Genomic DNA, 16,670 nt, shown 5'->3' with positions numbered 1-16,670 from the left:
TTTCCATTTTATTGGCATAGAGTTTCTTTTAGTAATCTCTCATGATCCTTTGTATTTCTACAGTGTTAGTTACTTCTACTTTTTCATTTCTAATCCTATTGATTTGAGTCTTCTTCCTTTTTTTCTTGATGAGTCTGGCTAATGGTTTGTCAATTTTGTTTATCTTCTCAAAGAACCAGATTTTAGTTTTATTGATTTTTGCTGTTGTTTCCTTCATTTCTTTTTCATTTATTTCTGATCTGATCTTTACGATTTCTTTCCTTCTGCTAACTTTGGGGATTTTTTTGTTCTTCTTTCTCTAATTGCTTTAGGTGCAAGGTTAGGTTGTTTATTTGAGATGTTTCTTGTGTCTTGAGTTAGGATTGTATTGCTATGAACTTCCCTCTTAGAACTGCTTTTGCTGCATCCCATAGGTTTTGGGTCTTCATGTTTTCATTGTCATTTGTTTCTAGGTATTTTTTTATTTCCTCTTTGATTTCTTCAGTGATTCCTTGGTTATGAAGTAGTATATTGTTTACCCTCCATGTGTTTGTATTTTTTACAGTTTTTTTTTCTGTAATTGATATCTAGTCTCATAGTGTTGTGGTCGGAAATGATACTTGATACGATTTCAATTTTCTTAAATTTACCAGCGCTTGATTTGTGACCCAAGATATGATCTATCCTGGAGAATGTTCCGTGCACACTTGAGAAGGAAGTGTATTCTGTTGTTTTTGGATGGAATGTCCTATAACTATCAGTTAAGTCCATCTTGTTTAATGTATCATCTAAAGCTTGTGTTTCCTTATTTATTTTCATTTTGGATGATCTGTCCATTGGTAAAAGTGGGGTGTTAAAGTCCCCTAATACGACTGTGTTACTGTTAATTTCCCCTTGTATAGCTGTTAGCATTTGCCTTATGTATTGATGTGCTCCTATGTTGGATGCATAAATATTTACAATTGTTGTATCTTCTTTTGGATTGCTCCCTTGATCATTATGTAGTGTCCTTCTTTGTCTCTTGTAATAGTCTTTATTTTAAAGTCTATTTGTCTGATATGAGAATTGCTACTCCAGCTTTCTTTTGATTTCCATTTGCATGGAGTATCTTTTTCCATCCCCTTACTTTCAGTCTGTATGTGTCCCTAGGTCTGAAGTGAGTCTCTTGTAGACAGCATATGTATGGGTCTTGTTTTTGTATCCATTCAGCCAGTCTATGTCTTTTGGTTGGCGCATTTAATCCATTTACATTTAAGGTAATTATCAATATATATGTTCCTATTACCATTTTCATAATTGTTTGGGGTTTGTTATTGTAGGTCTTTTCCTTCTCTTGTGTTTCCTGCCTAGAGAAGTTCCTTTAGCATCTGTTGTAAAACTGGCTTGGTGGTACTGAATTCTCTTAGCTTTTGCTTGTCTGTAATGTTTTTAATTTCTCCATAGAATCTGAATGAGATCCTTGCTGGCTAGAGTAATCTTTTAGATTTTTCCCTTTCATTACTTTAAATATGTCCTGCCACTCCCTTCTGGCTTGCAGAGTTTCTGCTGAAAGATCAGCTGTTAACCTTATGGGGATTCCCTTGTATGTCATTTGTTATTTTTCCCTTGCTGTTTTTAATATTTTTTCTTAGTTTGATTAATATGTGTCTTGGCATGTTTCTCCTTGGATTTAGCCTGTATGGTACTCTCTGTACTTCCTGGACTTGATTAACTATTTCCTTTCCCATATTAGGGAAGTTTTCAACTATAATCTCTTCAAATATTTTCTCAGTCCCTTTCTTTTTCTCTTCTTCTGGGACCCCTATAATTCGAATGTTGTTGCGTTTAATGTTGTCCCAGAGGTCTCTGAGACTGTCCTCAATTATTTTCATTCTTTTTCCTTTATTCTGCTCTGCAGTAGTTATTTCCACTATTTTATCTTCCAGCTCACTTATCCGTTCTTCTGCCTCAGTTATTCTGCTCTTGATTCCTTCTAGAGAATTTTTAATTTCATTTATTGTGTTGTTCATCATTGTTCGTTTGCTCTTTAGTTCTTCTAGGTCCTTGTTAAAAGTTTCTTGTATTTTCTCCATTCTATTTCCAAAATTTTGGATCATCTTTACTATCATTACTCTGAATTCTTTTCCAGTTAGGCTGCCTATTTCCTCTTCATTTGTTTGTTCTGGTGGGTTTTTACCTTGCTCCTTCATCTGCTGTGTATTTCTGTGTCTCCTCATTTTGCTTAACTTACTATGTTTGTGGTCTCCTTTTTGCAGGCTGCACGTTCGTAGTTCCCATTGTTTTTGGTGTCTGCCCCCAGTGGCTAACGTTTGTTCAGTGGGTTGTGTAGGTGGAGGGGACTAGTGCCTGTGTTCTGGTGGATGAGGCTGGATATTGTCTTTCTGGTGGGCAGGTCCGCATCGGGTGGTGTGTTTTGGGGTGTCTGTGCCCTTATTATGATTTTAGGCAGCCTCTCTGCTAATGGGTGAGGTTGCATTCCTGTCTTGCTAGTTGTTTGGCATAGGGTGTCCAGCACTGTAGCTTGCTGGTCATTGAGTGGAGCTGGGTCTTAGAGTTGCAATGGAGCTCTGTGGGAGAGCTTTTGCTGTTTGATATTACATAGAGCTTGGAGGTCTCTGGTGGACCAATGTCCTGATCTCGGTTCTCCCACCTCAGAGGCACAGGTCTGACACCCAGTCGGAGCACCAAGACCCTGTCAGCCACACGGCTCAGAAGAAAAGGGAGAAAGAAGGAGGGAAGGAAGGAAGGAAGGAAGAAAGGAGGCAAGAAAGAAAGAAGGCAAGAAAGACAGAAGGCAAGAAGGAAGGAAGGAAAGAAAGAAGGAAAGAAGGAAGGAAAGAAAGGGAGAAAGGGAGAAAGGGGTAAGTTATTAAAATAAAAAATAATTATTAAAAATAAAAAAATTTAAAAGTATTAAAAAACAGCAAAAAAAGAAAATAAAAAGAAAGAAAGAAGAGAGCAACCAAACCAAAAAACAAATCCACCAATGATAACCAGCGCTAAAAACTATACTACAAAAAATAAATGGACAGACAGAACCCTAGGACAAATGGTAAAAGCAAAGCTATACAGACAAAATCACACAAAGAAACATACACATACACACTCACAAAAAGAGAAAAAGGAAAAAAATATATATATATATTGTTGCTCCCAAAGTCCACCGCCTCAATTTTGGGATGACTCATTGTCTATTCATGTATTCCACAGTTGCAGGGTACATCAAGTTGATTGTGGAGCTTTAATCCGCTGCTCCTGAGGCTGCTGGGAGAGATTTCCCATTCTCTTTTTTGTTGGCACAGCTTCTGGGGTTCAGCTTTGGACTTGGCCCCGTCTCTGAATGTAGGTCCCCTGAGGGCATGTGTTCTTCACATGGGGTTAAAGCAGTGGCTGATTTGGGGGCTCTGGCTCACTCAGGCCTGGGGGAGGAAGGGGTATGGAATGCGGGGCGAGCCTACGGCGGCAGAGGCCAGCATGACGTCGCACCAGCCTGAGGCACGCTGTGTGTTCTCTCGGGGAAGTTGTCCCTGGATCACGGGACCCTGGCGGTGGCGGGCTGCACAGGCTCCCAGGAGGGGAGGTGTGGAGAGTGACCTGGGCTTGCACACAGGCATCTTGGTGGCTGCAGCAGCAGAAGCCTTAGCGTTTCATGCCTGTCTCTGGTGTCCATGCTGATAGCCACGGCTCGAGCCCATCTCTGGAGCTTGTTTAGGCGGTGTTCTGAATCCCCTCTCCTTGTGCACCCCGAAACAATGGTCTCTTGCCTCTTCAGCAGCTCCAGACTTTTTCCCGGACTCCCTCCCGGCTAGCTGTGGTGCACTAGCCTCCTTCAGCCTCTGTTCATGCAGCCAACCCCAGTCCTCTCCCGGTGCTCCGACCGAAGCGCGAGCCTCAGCTCCCAGCCCCGCCTGCCCCGGCGGGTGAGCAGACAAGCCTCTCGGGCGGGTGAGTGCCGGCAGCACCAATCCTCTGTGCGGGAATCTCTCCGCTTTGCCCTCCGCACCCCTGTTGCTGTGCTGTCCTCCGCGGCTTTGAAGCTCCCCCCTCCGCCACCCACAGTCTCCGCCCGCGAAGGGGCTTCCTAGTGTGTGGAAACCTTTCCTCCTTCACAGCTCCCTCCCACTGGTGCAGGTCCCATCCCTATTATTTTGTCTCTGTTTTTTCTTTTTTCTTTTGCCCTACCCAGGTACGTGGGGAGTTTCTTGCCTTTTGGGAGGTTTGAGGTCTTCTGCCAGCGTTCAGTAGGTGTTCTGTAGTTGTTCCATGTGTAGATGTATTTCTGATGTATTTGTGGGGAGGAAAGTGATCTCCATGTCTTACTCTTCTGCCATCATGAAGGTCTCCTCTCCCTTTTTTTCTTGATGAGTCTGACTAAAGGTTTATCAATTTCGTTTATCTTTTCAAAGAACCAGTGTTTAGTTTCATTGATCTTTTCTATTGTTTTCTTCCTCTCTAGATTTTAAATTTTTTACTGAGATATAATTTACATACAATAAAACTTACACATCATAACTGTTTCATTTATGAGTTTTGACAATTGTATGAGCCCACAATATCAACACCCAAAACAAGCTGTAACATATTACTGTCACCCCAGAAAGTTCTTCATGTTCCTCCGTAGCAGCAACCACCATAGATTAGTCTATTTCATAACTTCACATGAATGGGATCATACAGTCTGTATTCCTTTGTGTCTAGCTTCCTCTCTCATCATATTTTTAAGATTCATTCATGTGATTATGTGTGTCAGTAAATAGTTCATTCCTTTTTATTACTGAGTACAATTTCGTTATACAAATATACCAACATTTGTTTATCCACTCTCCAGCAGATGGACATTTGAGTTGCTTCCAGTTTTCAGCTATTGCAAGTAAAGCTGCTGTGAACATTCTTGTCACGTTTTTGTGTGTGTGACATATGTTTTCATGTCCTTTGGGTAAAACACCTAGGAATGGAATGAAACACCTTCTAAATGTATATTTGACCTACACGTTTTATCTTCCATACGTTTTAATTCATCTCTCACATTTTTTGTCTCTTTGTACTACATTATATATAATCTCTTTAGATTTATCTCCAAGTGCACTCATTCTTCCTCCAGTGGTGTCTACCCAGCTGCTTATCCTATACACCAAGTTTTCATTTCAATACTTTTATTTTCATCTCTAGGATTTCTATTTCATTTATTTTTTAATCTTCTAAGTTTTTGTAAATAGTATCTTATTCCTTTATTGTTTAGTCCATGTTTTACTGCCTTAATTATTTTAAATATCTTGTATGTGATATTTTTATTATCTTTTGGGGGGTTCTAATCACATTGCTTCTTGTTTCTATTTGTTCTCACTCTTAGTAACTTATTTCTTTGTCATGTGTTTATAATTTTGGTTTGAGTTCATGTTAGTGAGGTTTATTTGTGGGGCTTATGCTGTGGGAGTGTGTGTGTGTGTATATATATATATATATATATATATATATATATACAGATCTGAATTCTTTTTTTCTACTCAGAGCCCAGAAGCAGACAATTTTTCCTGTCATTTCTCTTTGCCTGGACATCTTTTTTTTCTAGTGGCTAGCCTTTTGAGAGTCCTCCACTTATGCAGAGCCTCAGTTCTGCCTCCCAACCATTCACAGTTCAAGGCCTTGCCTCTGTCCCTACATGTCAGAAACCCAAACCTCTTGACTACCAAGCTCACCAAATGTTCCAAAGCAGGGTTGGGGCTGGTATCAGCACCACTTCACCACCGTTGGTGTCTGGAAGTTTCTCCTGTGTTCAAGAGCTCAATATCTTAAAGACTACTGGTTATATTCAATCCCTCAATTTCTAGGTGTTTTCTATTGAGACTTTTTCAGGGTATCTAGTCTGTTAAGATGACAGAATCAGAAGTCCACAAGCTGTTGTTTCCTCCCACCAAAGTCATCAATGAGTAACAGCCACTATTCTGTTTTTCTCCAAGTCAGAGGTCAACTGCTTAGTGCTTAGAAAAGGGATATTATCCAGTTAACAAACAGACATACAGAAACATCTTCCTATCTAAAAAGTTCTTACCTAATCCCTTTATCAGGCTGTAAGAGTTCCTGGATTACTCAAAAAGTTGGTGAATATGGAGAGCTTCCTGGGGGAACATTCCAGGAAGTTTAATTGGGTATGGGAAATATGGAGGCATTTGAAGTGATCCAGGCCTCTCAAGCAAGTTCCATGTTCTTACAGTGTAAGGACACATTTGCTTAAAGATTCTACTCCATGTTTGCTTTCTTTTGCTTTGTTTTCAATCAAAGAAGCAGCTGATCCAAAAATAATTGAAACCTAAACTTAGCAAAAAAGACAAAAATTTCCCAGTGAATCTCATGAGGCAGGATTTGAGAAAGAGTATTATTAATCTAGAGAAATTGCAACTTGTTAAACTTGCTTGTTTAGCAACTGGACTCTAGTTCTGAGGAGGAAGACTGTGCCATTTCCCTGTAATCTCCAGCCCCCATATGAAGTGTTTTCTTTCCTAATTACTATTTCAAAATCAAAACTTCTGTGTTAAAGGTCTTTTACTGAAAGGCAAATAAGAGAACAACATAAATTAGTGGTCAGAGAGGAATGATTTTTTTAATTGAGTGTAGTTGTGATTTACAATATTAATTTCAGGTATACAACAGTGATTCAGAATTTTTATAGATAATACTCCATTTAAAGTTATTATAAGATGTTGGCTATATTCCTTATGCTGTACAATATATCCTTATAACTTATTTATTTTATACATAGTAGTTTTATACCTCTTAATCCCCTGCCCTCATCTTGCCCCTCCCTCCTTCCCTTTCCCCACTGTAACTACTAGTTTGTTCTTTATATCTGTGAGTCTGTGTCTGTTTTGTTATGTTTGTTCATTTGTTCTATTTTTTAGATTCCGCATATAAGTGGTAACATACACTTTCTGTCTGACTTTTTTCACTAAGCATAATACCCTCCAGATTCATCCATTTTGTTGCAATCGTATTATTTCATTCTTTTTTATGGCTGAGTAGTATTCCATTGTATATATGTACCACATCTTCTTTATCCACTCATCTGTTGATGGACACTTAGGTTGATTCCATATCATGGCCATTGTAAATAATGCTGCTATGAGCATTGGGGTGCATGTATCCTTTTGAGTTAGTGTTCTAATATATACCCAGGAGTAGAATTTCTGGATCATATGGCAGTTCTATTTTTAGTTTTTCGAGGAGCCTCCATGCTGTTTTCCATAGTGGCTGCACCAATTACATTCCCACCAACAGTGCACAAGCGTTCCCTTTAGAGAAAAATGAGTTTTTAAAACCCCAGCCATTTACACAATTCCAGAGAATAAGATCAAGCTATGGATGGTACAAAAAAAACTGTGACAATGGCTACCCCCTGATATGAAGGAAGTAAAATCCCTATGATAACTAAATACTCAGAGTTAGACCTGAAGAATATTCAGAGGTAGGAGATGAAATGGGAGGGAAGAGGGTGATGTCATGAAAAAGAGTCACTAACTACAGAAATACACCAAAGCCCTAATCCATAAGGACTCACAGACTAGACCTTTCAAGCAACATTATGATGCTTTGTTCTTGGAGACCCGCCTTCTGTCCCTGCAGCCTTTCTTGCAGTAATTCTCTTTGGTGTCCTCGTCACATACAGCCTCCTGCAGCCACCTCACACCCCGCATCCCCGCCATCCACACTGGAATACTCTAGTGCCCTCCACCTTCCTGTCGAGCAGAGTGGCTGGGTGAGGTAGGGAGGTGATCTGGGAAGATCCAGCAGCTGCACCAGGAGGCAGATGGAGGTTCCCAGAGGAGAGAGTAGGTGAAAGTCTGGAAGGTAGACAGCTCTGCAGTCAAAATGATGCTGTAGCCAAAGAGGGTAGATTCTGAGACTCTGGTCCCTGGGAGGATTGGTGGTGAGGGAAGCCAGGCAAGACTCCAGTTCAAAAGGCAGTAGGGACTAAGAAAGAGCAGAGGAAAGGAACTGCGAGGCCCAGGGAGCTGTTAGTTGAAATAGATCCCATAACCAGTGGAGTGATCACAGGGATGGAGACAGGAGTCTACGGGCCAGATCAAGGACTTGGTGTTGCCGATAATTTTGAGATGTTAACAAAGGCTCTTCCCATGCGTCCTTCTCCTAGCCTTCTTTGTGTCCATTACTCTTCCCGATTCAGCAAGAACAAAGAATCATATTCTTAGCTCCAAAACATGCTCTTAAAATTCATAACAGAACTGAGCTTATTAAGAGCCAAAATATTTTGATTTGTATGAATTGACCTTTTGAGAGACAAAAGATTGTTTTGGTTCCAGAAGCTTGGCTTTGACTATCAGAATCCAGTGGACTGAACACAAAGTTTATAATATAGTCAAAGTTTGTACTATCAACAAGGGAGTTGGAAAGTGCAGGGTGATGATTATGCCGTTTTTCTCCTCCCCCAACAGCCACTGCCCACTCCCCAAGACCAGAGGAAAATCTCACAGATTTGAGGAAAGAAGGTAGTTGGGAAAGGAGAGCAGGGCAGTGAGTAATTGATATGAATTCCTGAGAAAGCATCTCCGTATCCTGCGCATTCCAGCTTCAGACACATGGTGCTAGAGTGGGAACCTCTAAGAGAAATCCCAGCTGGGTTTTTAGGGGGACCTGAGAGCACAGGAAACTTCTACCTCTCATCTCAGGGTACAACCCAGAGACACTGAAAGCCTCTTGGAGAAACCCATATCCAACAAGAGGCTAGAGCGGAGAAGTGACAAAGGCTAAGAGATGCCCATGTAGATGGGCCTGAGCACAGCTTCATAGAGACTCAGCACCTCGGAGTGGTGCAGGAAAAGCAGTCAGGGGTTCCCTGGCCTCCCCCTGAAAAGGGCTCACATAAGCTAAGAGGGGTCCTGGAATGGGGAAGGAGAGCACAGGGCCCTGGAACTAGCAAATGGAGGCCCATTGGCCAGTGTGCAATGGTAAGAACCAGAGAGATTGAGTTACATTTTGTAGATGCCAGGAAAAGATATGAAGATGGCTATTAAACAGATTCATCCCCTTCACAAAAGCCTGGATAAGAGAGAAGCTGTCGTCATCCCCAGCCCCCAGAGCTTAGATCATCCATGAGAGACAGAGATACCTTGAATTAGCTGAATTAAGTGTTCTGCCACAGAATGGACATGGAAGCTCAAGGGCTAAATTAAATTCAGTTGTAGAGAAGTAAAGATACATCTTTTGCACATCTGAACTTTGCAATTGTGAAATTTACACCTGTTAGGCAATCTAGATCCAGAATAACACTGGTTTAATACTGGAGCTCCTGAACTAGTGGTTTAGGGCACCATAAATTTTCTCTAATTAAATTTTACAGAGTTGAGATATACACCTAACTATATACCAGAATTTAGTATAAAAGCTACATTTCAGACCAGTGAGGAAAAGATTATTCAATAAGTGGAACTGGTATAACTAGGAACCACTTGGGAAAAAAATTATGCCAAATTCTCATCTTCTTATATGAAAGTAAATTTCATATAGATCAAATATTTAAACTCTATAAAAGAAACTATAATAACACTTGAAGAAAACTGGGTTTATTTATTTACAATCTTAGAATGGAGAAGACTTTCCTAAGAATGACACAAAACTCAGAAGCATAAAGAAGATTGATAAACTTGACTATAAAATTTTTTTTAATTTATAATAAAAATTAATAATGAAAAAAACAGTTGGTAAACTTGGAAAACTGTTTAAAACCCATACTGTAAACAAAGAGCTAGTTTCCTAAATTTACAAGGAACAAGTATAATCAGTAAAGAAAAAGATGACCAACCAAATAGAACACTGAACAAAGGATAAGAACAGGGAAAGCAAGAAAAGAGATACAATGACCAATACACATATGACAAGATGTTAAACCTCATTAATAATTATGGAAATGTAAACCAAAATAACATTTTTTCAATCTTTAAGATTGGCAAAAATCTAAGTTTGCTATTATTGGTGAGGGCATGGAAACCAGACATCTTCATACAACTTTGAATAAGGGTAGTTGCTACACTATGGCAACGTGTATCAGATGTTTTAATCCATGTGCTTTTTATTCAGCAATTTCATTTTTAGGAACTTACAGTAGAGATATACTTGAAAAAGTAGACCATGAAATATGTTCATTGCAACGTTGTTTTTAGTAGGAAAATATGGAAATTCTCTTTAAGTAGGGATGTAAGGAAAGATTGTTCAAGGCAGGCCACACCAATGGCAGGAGCCTGGGTGGAACAAGGGGATCATAGACAATACATTCGACTCACATTGAAGTTCAGTTATACTTCCCAGCTAACGAAATAATCCCTCATCCTTTATTCATACTGTGAAGTTTTGGTATCTTCTTTTTCACTTAATTCAGCCCCAAAATATTTGAGTCCTACTATGTTGTAAACATATTTTATTATGTCTTTCTAATGGAGCTGGACCTTGAGGGACTGGTAAAATTTGACCAGGCAGAAAAGGCAGGAAGGGCATTATAGGAGGACAGACAAACATGAGGCTGTGGAAGTTTATGGTGGCTTGATGAGCAAAAAGCAGCACATGTGAATGACAGGGTGTAGATGGGAGAAGCAGTGAAGCCAGAAAATGAGGCTGAAGCCAGACTATGCTGCAGCAACCATTGCTTTTTTGCAAACGATCGTTATTATTAGATTTGTGTTTTAGAAAAACCACTCTGGCAGCCACATGCAGGATGGAATGAAGAAGGAAGGAGGCAAGGAGGCCAGTTAGTTGATTGATGCACTAGGTGATGATGTCAGAACAAGGACAATAGAAGCCAGAACGGAGAAAGGAGAAAGGAATTGGCAACATTTTAGGTGATGTAGATGGAATATGGCTACTTATCAGAAATGATGGGGGAGAGGTCATCTGAGACAGCATTGACAGGACCTGGGCGTTAATTGGAAGTGGAAAGGCAAAGGAGGTGAAAACGTTTCCAGTTTCATAGACTATGAAAAGGTGACACTGTTTATCAACAGGAGTCTGGAAAGAAAGGCATTTTAATGGAGGGCTGGAAGACATGCTAAATTCTGGAAGTGTTGGGTTTGAGGTACCTAGGGGGCACCCAGGCACAGATGTCTGATAGATATTTGGAAATACGGTTGGAACCTCCAAAGTGGAAAAAGACCACTGCAGCACAGAGGTAATGCAAGATGAGAAGAGGGTGAAGGTAGAACTTTGGAGAACCCCTGCATTTCAGGGCCGGGTCAAGAAAGGGGAGTCAGCAAAGCAATTGAAGAAGCAGCAGTGAGAGAGGTTGGAGAAAAAGTCATGCTCCAGAAGCCACATGGGGAGCCAGCCCTGAATTTGGGACTGCAGGGCAAGCCCTGCAGAGCCCCATAGAAGATCAGCAGAGCAAGCCGCCCCCTCAGCCCCATTCTGATTCTCTCCAGCTGCTATATGGTGTTCGAAGTATTGTTCAGCTTTTCACATAAAACCTCTCAAACACTTTCTAAAAAAGTAAGTGGTATAATCCCCTTTGTCCCGGGATTCACAAATATGAAAAGATGCAATTTCCCTATGCCACCTGGCAAGTCGAGAGCACTGGAGCTCAGGGTTCTTCAGGCCTTAGTCCAAGAACCCAACAGCCAAAACCTTCCAAGCAAATGAACAAAAGCAACAAGATAAACCAGAGTTGGCAAAAAGTCATGCAGATCAAGTTACATTTCTTTTCCATTTTTATGAGGAAACTTGCTACTCACAAAAATATTGAGTTCCTTTCCTACATTTTATAGCATGGTGTTCCTGTTCCTTTTAAAATCTTATAAGAATTTCCCAACAACCCTCATGTTCCTTAAATCCTAACGAAGCCAAGGACATTTCTCAAGGCTGACTTTAGTTAGAAGAATAAGGAATTTCTGGACATTTTACTACTAAATGTTTAAACATGTAATTAATCCTAAAGCCCTTCTGATTATCTGTTTGCTCAGAAAAAAAAATTGATCCTGATTGCAGTGACAGACTCTTAGACATGCCTTGGAATTTATATAAGAAACCAATACGTTATTACAAAAATAATTCAGATCTGTATATTGTGACTTAAAGCTGCCAAAACAAACTTAAGATGCAAAGATGTTTTTAATAAAGAATGTTTAAGAAAACAGCTACACAAGATGTATCCAAAAGAAGAATATTTTATTAAATAGTATTTTTTAGAGTAAGAACACAAACCAGGCACTAGAAGTGAGCTCAACAGGTGAAGGAATAGTTATTTTCCTACAATAGAGTACTGAGGACTCTGGAGCATAACTTGGAAGAATTATAATCATTTTGTTTTATAAATCCAGTTTTTATATGCATAAAGAAGAGTTCTCACATTTTCACAGACTGTCAGATATTTTAATAACTGGAAATTTTAATTCTGAATTAATCTAAATGAAAATTGACTTTATTTGGTACCAGCGTGGTAAAATCCGCTCTCTTGGTACCAAGGCAGCTGTGTCTATCCTATAGTGGAGGGATGACTTTTTCTAATTTGCCCAGAAACTTCATGTAGGCTTCCAATGGTCCTGCTTGCTTCTCCTACAAATGCAAACTATATAGACATGTACAAAGCAGAAAACCAAATCCTATCATCTACTCCCCAGGAAGTAACCACTATTAATATTTGATGTATATGCTTCCAGATGTTTCTTTTTACTGCTCAATTATTATATCTGGATAGGTAGATTTTTAACAATAGAAACATACCATAGTATTCTTCTTTAACACATGCTTTTTTTGCTGTTAAGAACATATCAAGAACATATTATCTTTCCCAGCAACCTGTTTACATGAAACACTATACCAGGCATTCTTCTAGAGGCTAGGGATAAAAGTGAAAAGTAAAAAGAAAAGTTCGTGGAAAGATTACTTTTTAGAAAAGAGAGGAGGGGACAGAAGATAATAAATTTCAGTGAATAGTATGTACTTGAAAAAAATAGTTAAAGGGGTAAAAAGTGGAGATAAAGGATATTTTATGTAGGGTAGTATGTTGATCAGTGTGCCGGCAGGAAAAGAATGATGATTCAAATGAAGTGGCTGATGAAGGAGCTGTTTACAGAGGCATGGAGAGGGATGCAGGGCAAGAGAGGGAAGGTGATACTATCCCAAGGGCTGAGTGGCAAAGAAAGGAATAAACAGGGTCATAGGAGTGCCCAGTACCAGTGGGGACATGGAGAAGGTGCCTCTGGTGTTGTGGGGATAGAGCTACTGCTAGAGATGCAAGCCTGAAGCAAAGAGGGAGTGGGGAAGAAATACCTTGACCTTTCTCTGGTCCCTTTCTCTGCTGTCCTGCTGGTCCACTCGTTGGCAGAACCCAAAAGGAAGCCAGAAGGCATGGGAGGTGGTGAGAAGTTGTCAGATTTCAGATAATGTGAAGGTAGAGCCAGTAGGTTTTGCTGATTGGTATGGGGAGTGAAGGAAAGCAAAGTACCAGGGATGACACCTACATTTTTAGCCTGAATTAACTGATTGAATAGAGTTACCATCATTGAGATGAAGATGGCTGGGGAAGAAGCTGGTTATGGAAGTTAAAAGTCTGGGTTTTGGACATGTCTGGTTTGAGATGCTTGTTAGAGATACAAGTAGAGATGACTAGTGAGCAGATAGGCGTGTGAGTTGGGAGTTAGAGGAGATATAAATTTGGGATTAATCCACAAATAGATGGCCAATGGGGCTGATCCAGATCACCTGTAAAGGGTATGCTAAAAAGTCAAGGACACTGTCCCTAGGGTCGTCCAACATTGAGAGGTCCAGAGATCAGGTGAAGCCAGCAGAGGAGATGGGGAAGCGTCCAGCAACGTAGAAAGAAACTGGTAAAGGATGGAGAACTGGAACCCAGGTGAAGAGAGATTTTCATAGGAAAAGGAGTAACCAGCAGTATTAAATGCCATTGACCCGGGAGTTTGGCAGCACAGAAGACCCTAGCAACCCTGATGAGAATAGCTGCATTGAAGCAGGAGGGATGAAAGCCTGACTGCAGTGAGTTATAGAGAGAATGAGGACGTGAAAACAGCAAATCCACGCAACTGTTTTGAAGAAATTTTGCAATGAAAACAGCTATAACAATGGAGGAGAATTTGGATGAAGAGAAGGTTGTTTAATATGAGAGACATTACACATTTGTATGCTGATGGGAATGATCTCTTAAGGAGGTGGAAATCGACAGTGCAGGAAGGACAGGGCATGACTGCAGAAGCAAAGTTCTCAAGGAGGCAGGACAAGCTGGGCTTCAGGGATGTGGTGCCCAGTGGAGAAGTTGTCCCATATGGGCACAGAGACTGTTGGAATGATGTAATAAGAGGGAAGACAGAGGCAGGCAGAGCTGGATGTAGGAAGGTAAGACACACCTCTCCTGATTGCTTCTATTTTCTCAGTAAACTTAGAAGCAAAGTCATCAGCTGAGAGTGAAGCTAGGGGAGAAGGTGCTGGAGGGCTGAGAAGAGACTCTGTGAAATGATCCCTCTTGAAGAGAGGAAGCGTACCACAGAAGTGTGGTTTGACTGTATGACAGCAGTAACAATAAATCTTAAGTGAGACTAGCCAGCAGAGCAGCATTTCTCGACCTGCTTCCTTTCTCCACAGTCAGCAGCTCAGGCTCAGGTATGGAGTAGGTAGAGAATTGAGTTGTCCTAGGGTTTAGGGATTCTCTCTATAATGGCTACAAGGTAGTTTTATTTTTGTGAGCAAAAGGATTTCAAGTTTTGAATTTGGGAGTCCACTTATGGTTTATCCATCACATTAAGTGAGCCAAAATGTTTAAGCAATACTAAGTATAACTTAATCTAGGATTCAATTATATTTTTATATTTGGAGACTTTGAAGCAATTTATTTTGAAAGAACATTAGAAATACATAGGGATGATGAGGCCGTTTGTAATGTCATTTGATCATTAGGATTTATACTAAGAAGTAAAGTTTGAAAGCCAGCTTGTGAAGGAACTTATTAGTCAGTGGCATACCAACACACCTGTATATATCCCCCACATGGGTCTGCAAGTTGGCTGGGTGCAGTCAGGGGGGCCAGGTTCAACCTGAGGCTCTCAGTTGGGCTCAGGTCTGCTCCTCAGGTCTTCTTGCTAAGGCCCAGGCTGAAATGGCTGTATGTTTTTCTCATGGAGATGGCAGAATACAAGAGGTGGGTGCAGAAACATGCACTGTCTCTTAAGATCTTGTCTCTGAACTGGCACTGTCACCACTGCCCACAGTCCATTGGCCAAATGAAGTCACATGGCCAAGCCCAACATCAATAGGGTATGAAAAGATTATCCACCCACTTTGGGAAGCCCTTCAAATTTCCATAGCAAAGAACATGGATGTATCTTTTTATTATAGGAGAGAACTGGGAATCATAATCCTGATTTCTGCTGGTAGGATCAGACTTCTTAACATCATTGAGATCTTCAAAGACAGATGACTGGAGTTTCATATGTATGAGAATTTGATATTTTACACAATACAATCTATTTGAAACCTCAGAAGTTCTCTGGACTTCTGGGTTCAGAATGATTAGTCAGTGGTCTGAATCCCCATCAATCCCTTTCTTAATCTCCTAAACTGGTATTGAAATTGTTGTCAGATGGGTCCCAATAATTTTATATTTATGAATTGAACACAAGCTAGCCCTCAGAAAAACAGCCCTTCCCATCCTAATCTGGTTTGTGCTTGGAAAATTTCCTGCTTTAAGAACCTTAAGGTCTGTAAATTTAAAAGAACTGTTTTCTCAGGCAAGCATTTTTTTAATACAGATAGTGTTTCAGAATGGGGTCTGTCTGGAAATGGTGGGAGAAGGGGGACTGATAAGGGCTATTGCAAATGACTGACTTAAAATACTGGGCATAAGACAGTAGTGCCCAAAGTCTACTAAGCCATTATCAGATACAGTTCTACCACTGAGTTCTTAAAGATTTAAACAAAAAGAAATGAAAAAGGAAGACAGAAAAAAAAAAAGGTTTTCTTTGAAGTCTCAGAGTTGTTTGCCTCTGCAAACAGAAGTGTTGTTCTTGCCTCTTAGCAAAGTACTTTTCCTACTGATTCAACACTTCATTGCTTTTCTGTCTTCTCAGGACTTGCATGGGGGTCTTGTTCAGTGCTCAGGAATCTTTTTACTTAACTATTTCCAGAGACTTAGATCCTTTCATCTTTGTCCACAATTTCCTTCAGTTTGTTTCTTTTGATTCTGTTATTTGATGCTCTTCAAAGATTGTTGAATCCTTGAAGCCATATTCCAACTCTCTTTAATGTTTTTAAACACACACACACATTCATTTAAAGAAAAGTGAAATGTAGTTTGAAGATCATGATGAATCACTAAACATATTGTTGGGTATTTTGGTCATCTTTCCTTTTCAGTGAGAAATTTTAGCTTCCATGTATTCAGCAGAGGCACTTAACTTACTCGTAATAACCTCTTCAAACCCCTCAGTGCATTACCAAGTGCAAAACATCTCACTTCGTTTTTGGTCTGAATTTATGAGACAACAGTTCCAGAATCATGCCTTGCATTGAGGCCCCAAAATTCTTCCATGTTATAGTTAGTACGAGTCCTGAGGCAGAATCATGGAACAATGCAGTGTTAGGCCAGTCAGGGACAGAAAACCTGTATTTTATGCTCTATCATTATTTAAGCAAATTGCTTGGCTTCTTGAGTTTTAAAAAAAACAGAAAAGGATAGTCTTGTGGCC

Source organism: Pseudorca crassidens, chromosome 5 (assembly GCF_039906515.1).
Source record: "Pseudorca crassidens isolate mPseCra1 chromosome 5, mPseCra1.hap1, whole genome shotgun sequence".
NCBI lineage: Eukaryota > Metazoa > Chordata > Mammalia > Artiodactyla > Delphinidae > Pseudorca > Pseudorca crassidens.
This window is presented reverse-complemented; position numbering follows the sequence as displayed.